At 63.3% G+C, this 6,177-nt stretch overlaps 1 protein-coding gene across 15 annotated transcripts in view; it reads left to right on the forward strand.

Moving 5' to 3' along the window:
• The first annotated feature begins 2,775 nt into the window (after positions 1-2,775).
• The window catches only part of LOC113209560 (tropomyosin Per a 7.0102), a 34,035-nt gene continuing 30,633 nt past the window's right edge, over positions 2,776-6,177 (forward strand). For 9 of the 15 annotated variants that reach the window (XM_052265712.1, XM_052265713.1, XM_052265702.1 and 6 more), the window contains exon 1: positions 2,777-2,940. The gene's annotated coding sequence lies outside the window, so the exon portion shown is untranslated. Of the gene's footprint in view, positions 2,941-2,986; positions 3,009-3,081; positions 3,104-6,177 lie in introns of those variants that run through there. The other 6 variants (XM_052265714.1, XM_052265703.1, XM_052265704.1 and 3 more) reach the window with 3 other exon arrangements.

Consider the following 6,177-nt stretch of genomic DNA (forward strand, 5'->3'; position numbering starts at 1 on the left):
GGCGGTGTGTCCACGCTCTCGTTTTGTTATTCGAACGTTTTCACGCCGCGACGCGACCACCGCGCCCGGGTGGGTGTGAGTGTGGCGATTTCAAACGCGCGACGTCGCCGTCGGTCCCTCTCCCACAGCCGCCCAATGCCGAAATAGCGACGGCACGGGTAATGGATCGCATATACGATTTCGGACGTTCGCGCCGCCGACGGCGAGGGCGAGCTGACGAGCGCCGCGACACTACCCTGCTGAGAGTTTTCCCCAGGGTACCATTTGTTCAGAGGGAGATTGGAATGGCTATGGCAGGAATTTTCTTTCGCGCTGTCCCGCCGCATAACTTAGGCTGATTTCCATCTGTAAGTTAGCTTGGTCGAGGCAAATGGACCCTTAATGGACCAGCCTGCACTGGCGCAGATGCACTTTTGGCTACTATGAACTCAAACAAACTAGTTGAAGAAAAGTATTACTTTGTGCTAATTTGACAGTAGTATTATTGCTGCTAATTATTTGACGGCGATGCGGGTACGGTGTGGCAGCGCGACCCAAGCCACGCCTTGATGGGGGGCTTTGGTGCGCGGGTGTTGTTGGACCTCAATATAGGTCAGACTTCTTCTTCGCGGCGCTAAGAGGGGAGGAGGGTGAGACCCGTGCGACAGTCGTTGGAGTCAACTGGTGGCGGCGAGGGAAAGAGAGGGAGAGGGGGAGGGGTTGACGCGACAGGTTGGGCCCTTGAGTGTGGGTTTGGCATGCGGGGGCGAGAGCGCGCCATCCGGTAGTGGCCTCTGGTGGGGCACGGGCAAACTCGTCTGTGTGAGTGTGAGGTGAAGAAGGGTGAAGCCCGGTCCCGGTGGGTGTGGCGGACAGCATACCGGAAAGCACCTACGTACTAAACGTACTCGCCTACGATCGGGAGTCGCTGTACCACAGCTCGCAATAATCTTCTTCGGAGAGCTAGAACCAGATTCAGCTCCGATACCGGAGCTTCAAAAGTATAGACCCCCTACTTTATTTCTATTTTTGCTTATAGGCTGTACCGCATTCACGCGAATGAGCGGATTGTTTGAATAGAAGGCACGCACGCACGCGTGCGGTACAGTATAAGCAGATAAAAGCACGGGCCCGTAGTTGAATTTGTCGATGTGTATCGAGATCCGAATTCATAAAATATGACAAAATAATACGATCAGTTAGACAGCAAAATGCATTTCTTGACTAACTGTCTAATTTTTCAAGGGTGCTCGACGTAGTTTTGGCAGCTGAGCCCAAGAGGTCATTGGGGGCCGACGACACCCCCTCCCGCACCACCTCGCCGCGCGCCCGCCGCGAGTGCCGTGCCCGTGTCGCCGGCCGCGGGGGGGCGCGGAGCGGGCCACCGATGTGATGCGACGCCGCGGTCAGCCCGGGCAGCCGATGGCCGGACCGGACCGTCCATAGCAGCGGGGTGGCGTGGCACCCCGCGCGAGTCAATGACTGGGCTAGACTCTGGACCCGGGCCGAGCGGGGCGGGGCGGGGCGCGCAGAGCCCGCGCACCTGGCAGCACCTGCTGCATCGCCGCCCCCCGCCCATATAGGAACGGCGTCATAACAGGTCATAATGACGACAGCTGCAGACCAAAGGGGCCCGCCGCAGGACCGCAGCGGGAGGGCGGCAGGCGACCCGGAGGTCCCGGAGGTCCCGGAGGTCCCGGAGGTCCCGGAGGTGACCCCCGCCCCGCGCCCTCACTCTCCGCCACCGGGTGACCTTACGACGTGACTTTACGAACACGACTCACGCGTCCATTCAGTGCGGTCACGGTAGCGGTCATATACGGTGTTCGGCCAAGAAGTCGAGCTGCGCCGCCTCGGCGCCATTGCTGGGAAAGAGGATAGATCGGCTGCCGGACGATCGAGAACCAACGCGCGGCCTCGGGGCACTGGCAACGGCCCGGGCAATGGCGAGCTGGAACTGGGTGGACGTGGATGTGTTTTTTTTCTTCGTAGCAACAACAGCTGCTGTCACGATCCTGGCGCCGGGCCACCCTGATCCCCTTTCTGCTCATATCCAGCTCTCATTTGGGGAACCGCCTGGCGGGTAGGCAACCGGAGCCCTAACGCGCACTGCTGCATCACGGGCCTGCCTACCCCTCGGGCGCTCCGCTCGCGAAAACGAAACCGTTTTTCATTTTATTTACGGCTGCCAAAATGTCGGTCGGTCCATATGTCGGTCAGTTGTGATTATATTGTTGCGCTCGAGGTCTCACTGAATTGGGGACGACTGCGGAGTAAATAAAAACGAGAGAAAAAGTTCAGTGGCAAAGCTCCGAGGTGTGCCCCGCTGTGTAAATGTGTGATTCATTCCACCTCCCCCAGCCCAACCCCCATCCCCCGTCGAACGAAGAATGTAAGGGGACGCCGAAGACGCGGCGGCGGCGCCGAGGTGACGGCGGCGCTGCGGCCGGCGGGCGCGCGGGGGCAGCACCTGCGTGGGGTCGGGGGTGGTGGCCGCGGCCCCCGTGGAGGGGATGGCCGGGCCCAGGGAGGGGGTGGCTGCCGCCCTGCCTCCCTGCCCGCCGTCAGCGGTGGGGATGCCGCACCCCGTGGAGGGGGGTTCGACGGCGAGGTGCTGCTACCCGGGGCGTCCTCGGGGAGGCCGCGGCGCGCCCGCCTCCCCCGCCCCGGCGGGGGCAGGCCCGCTAAGGCGAGGCGTAAGGTGATCCTACCCCCCACCCGGGACTGCAGAGCCCCAGGCGGGGCCCTCCCCGCGGCCAGCGCCCCGCCAGCGAGCCCCGGCCAGCCCCACGCCCGCCCCTCCCCCCCCGCGCGCCCTCGGTGGCCGAAGCCGCGCCGAGCCCGCGCCGAGACGACGCGACGACGAGCCCCGCCCCGAACGAGGCTAGCGAGCAGCAGGGAGCAGCGCGACCCGCGACTGGCGCCAGATCCGAACATCTCAAGGGACCCCACGGTTCTCTGGTAAGTACGAGAAGCTAGCGCGCCCGCCAGCACCGCTCACCTGTCCCGGGGCCCGCTGCAACGCACCGGTGAGGAGGTCAAGCTCCCCGCCAACCTCGCCGTCAACGCCCCTCTTTGGAATACCATAAGTGCATCGAGTGCTTCGTTAGTGCGCCGTGCTGCAGTGAGTGCCCAGTGGTGTTGTGTTGATGAGCGATCAAAAGTGCCAGAAGTGAGTGCATTGGTGCGTCGATTGGGTTGCCCTGTCAACCTCGGCAGTGTCACATTATTTCCACAAGAGGATACTTCCCTACGGGTCCTCCCCTAGGGCTGCCTCCGGGTAACTCCGGACTGCCTCCGGTCGGCCCCGAGGCACCCACCGGGGGCGGAGCTGCCTCCGGGTCGCCAAAATCAGCCATCGCCACTGGAGTACCACGCCGTGTCAACACCATCTGTGTCAAAGTGCAGCGGCCGCACGCTGGGGTCTTTCTGGACGTGCCTATTCCATGATCAACAACCCCCTTGACAGTTTATGCGACTAGGCCGTAGTGTTTGCGATGGGCCTTTTTTGAGACTGGAGCTGATATACGGAACTTGGGCCGACGTAATGCCGTCACCTTACCTTCATCAGAGGCTTTCGCAATGCTCTTAAACTTAAAGAATTGTGGTACTTAGAAACGAAAGCTTCCCAGATTCTAGACTTGAAATTATACGTCATCTCTGACTTAATTGATTCTCTGTGACTGGGGCGGGGGGCAAAGAGTGGTTGGCTCAAGGAGACCTTACACATTTTTGGCAAGATTTGCTAGCTTCTCGCTTTCACTTTGAAGTGACGTAATTCGCAGTACCGAGGCTCCGCGTTTCTCTAAATATGAACTGGGCTGTTTTACATTCGGTCCTTTCCGTCGTCAGCTCGGGCTTTTCGGTTCGGGTTCGGGCTCTCCCTGCGGACCGGGCGAAGGCGGCGCAGGCGGCGCACGTAAGGGGAGCGCGATAAAAATAGACAGGAACCGTAGGAACTGTAGGAGAAGGGGTCTGTTATTCTGCGAGTGTGTGTGCATGTGTGTGTGAGAGAGAAAGAGAGAGGGAGAGAGAGAGATGAGGGTGGGGGGAGGGGTGTGAGAGAGGGAGGGGTTCGGGTGGGAGAGGGGCGAGGGGGACGGGCTGAATGGTGGAAGAATGCTGCGGAGATGGGGAGATGGCCCGAGGCCGGGTTAGGGCACAGGACGGCCCTTTTGTTTAACTGATGCGATTCGCGTACTTATGACAGCGTTTCCCTTTCCTAGCAGAACGTGTCAGCCCGATTAGATATTATGTCATATGTTCCGAGATCGCGGGCGAGACTGGCGTGGTGGCGTGCCATGCCGGCGTGCGCTGATCTGTCACTGTATCCGTGGCCGTCCTTAAGCGAGACATCTAATGCTCACTTGATTGCTTTCCGAGCACGTCCGAAGGTCGCGATGCGATGTAGGTAGGACCCCCCCCCCCCCTTCCCCCCCCTCCGTTTCATAATTCCCATTCTGGACTCGGCCATCGGCAGGCTGCTCAGTCACCGGGTTGTGGCGGGGCGGGGTTGCCATAGGGTGATAGGCAGGCTGGGGCGGGACGGGGCGGGCGGGCGTGACTTGTCATCACGGGGCTGCCTGCGTACGTGATGGTGTGTTGCCTCGCGACAGGTGCCCCCGCGGCGCGGCTGCAGCTGCGGCAGCTGAACAGCTGTGCCTCCCGCCGGCCGGTACCGCGGGCGTCCTCCGCTCATACAGCTGCAGCAGCTGCGGCCGCGGCGGTCCCGTTCCCACAGCAGCTCGCTGACTTGGTGGTTGTTGGTGGAAGGGGCTGGAAGGTGGTGGTGGTCGCCACGGAACCCGAAGCATAAACCCCAACCTCCACCTCCAGGTTCGGTGGTACACTGGCGACGAAGCAGCGCATGAGCTAAAAAGGAAAACCAAAGAAATGCAGTCCTTGCAGCTTGCGTGCCAGGCCGGAAGCAGCCGGCGTGCAACGTGCCTGCATGCGCGGTGCAGCTTCGGGCCGTACTTGCGCGGGGCCCGGGCGCGGCAGCGGTGCGTGCCGAACAGTCGCACTTCATCAACGCGGACGGTGTCAGAACCGTGTCAGGTAGCTCGGGCGTCGCGCGCGTGCTCCCGGGCGGTACAACGCGACAAGGGAGCGTCACTCTCGGCCGGGAAGGCCGCGCTCGTTAGGCAGTTAGCTTCGTATGCCAAACCGAGGGGGGACATGACCCGTGAGCCACGCGCCCGCGCCCGCCCCTTTCCACGCGTGACACACTAACTAATACCCCTGACGAGATCTTGAGTCATCACCCCCCCCCCCTCTTCCCCCGGCAGCGTTACGCGAGGCCGTCGCGGCGCGTCGCCGGTCTGCCACCATATTCGGTCAAACGCTCCCGCCGGGCGGCGCGGGGCGGCGGGGGGCAAGCCGTCGCCGCCACCTTGTGTGCGTCCAGCAGGCTGGAGCGGGCTGAAGCGGGCTGGCGCGGGCTGGAGCGGGCTGGAGCGGGCTGGAGCGGGCTGGAGCGGGCTGGAGCGGGCTGGAGTGGGCTGGAGCGGGCTGGAGCGGGCTGGAAGGAGTACATAGCGGCTCGGGGCAAAGCGGCAGCAACAGGAGCAGCATCTCGTTGCGTTCGTCTGGAGGACGCCGCCCCACCCTAACCCGCTCCTTGCTCCCCGCCCCGCGGCTCGGCCGGGTGCACCGCCGCTGTCCTTGACATAGGCCCACCGCGCCGGCGTGGAGTGGCGGGGCGGGGCGGGGCGGGGCGCATACATGTCGCTGCTGCTCCTGTCACTCGTTTCCGGCGCGGCAGAAATATTCCTCCGCGAGAGGCGCGACGCCCCTCGCGCTGCCTCCTCTCTGCCGCCTCCGGTCGGCGGAAGGGAAGGCCCATACAAGAGGAGGAGCAGCGGCTCGACAAGTAGTTCTGTTCTTGTTGTCCCCGGCGCGATGCGGTAACGCCATGTCGCCGGCGACTGGGAGGCCTGCCTCCCCGCGGCCCGACCGACCGCCGCCCGGTCCCGGTCAGTTGGTTGTCGCCCGAGAGAGAAAGCCCGCGCCAAAGCGCGCCACCACCCACGCGGGTCACCGCTGGCTCCAGGCGGCTCCAGGGCCTCCAGGGCCTCCAGGGCCCCCGGGGCAGTGCCCTGCCCTGCCGCCGCCGGGATGTGGATCTAATCCCCTCGCTCATCGCGACTTTCTCACGACGGGACAACACAGCGACGGCCGGCCGGTCCTCCGTGATGC

This window comes from Frankliniella occidentalis, unplaced genomic scaffold (genome assembly GCF_000697945.3).
Source record: "Frankliniella occidentalis isolate FOCC.00 unplaced genomic scaffold, Focc_3.1 Scaffold29, whole genome shotgun sequence".
In the NCBI taxonomy this organism is placed as follows: domain Eukaryota; kingdom Metazoa; phylum Arthropoda; class Insecta; order Thysanoptera; family Thripidae; genus Frankliniella; species Frankliniella occidentalis.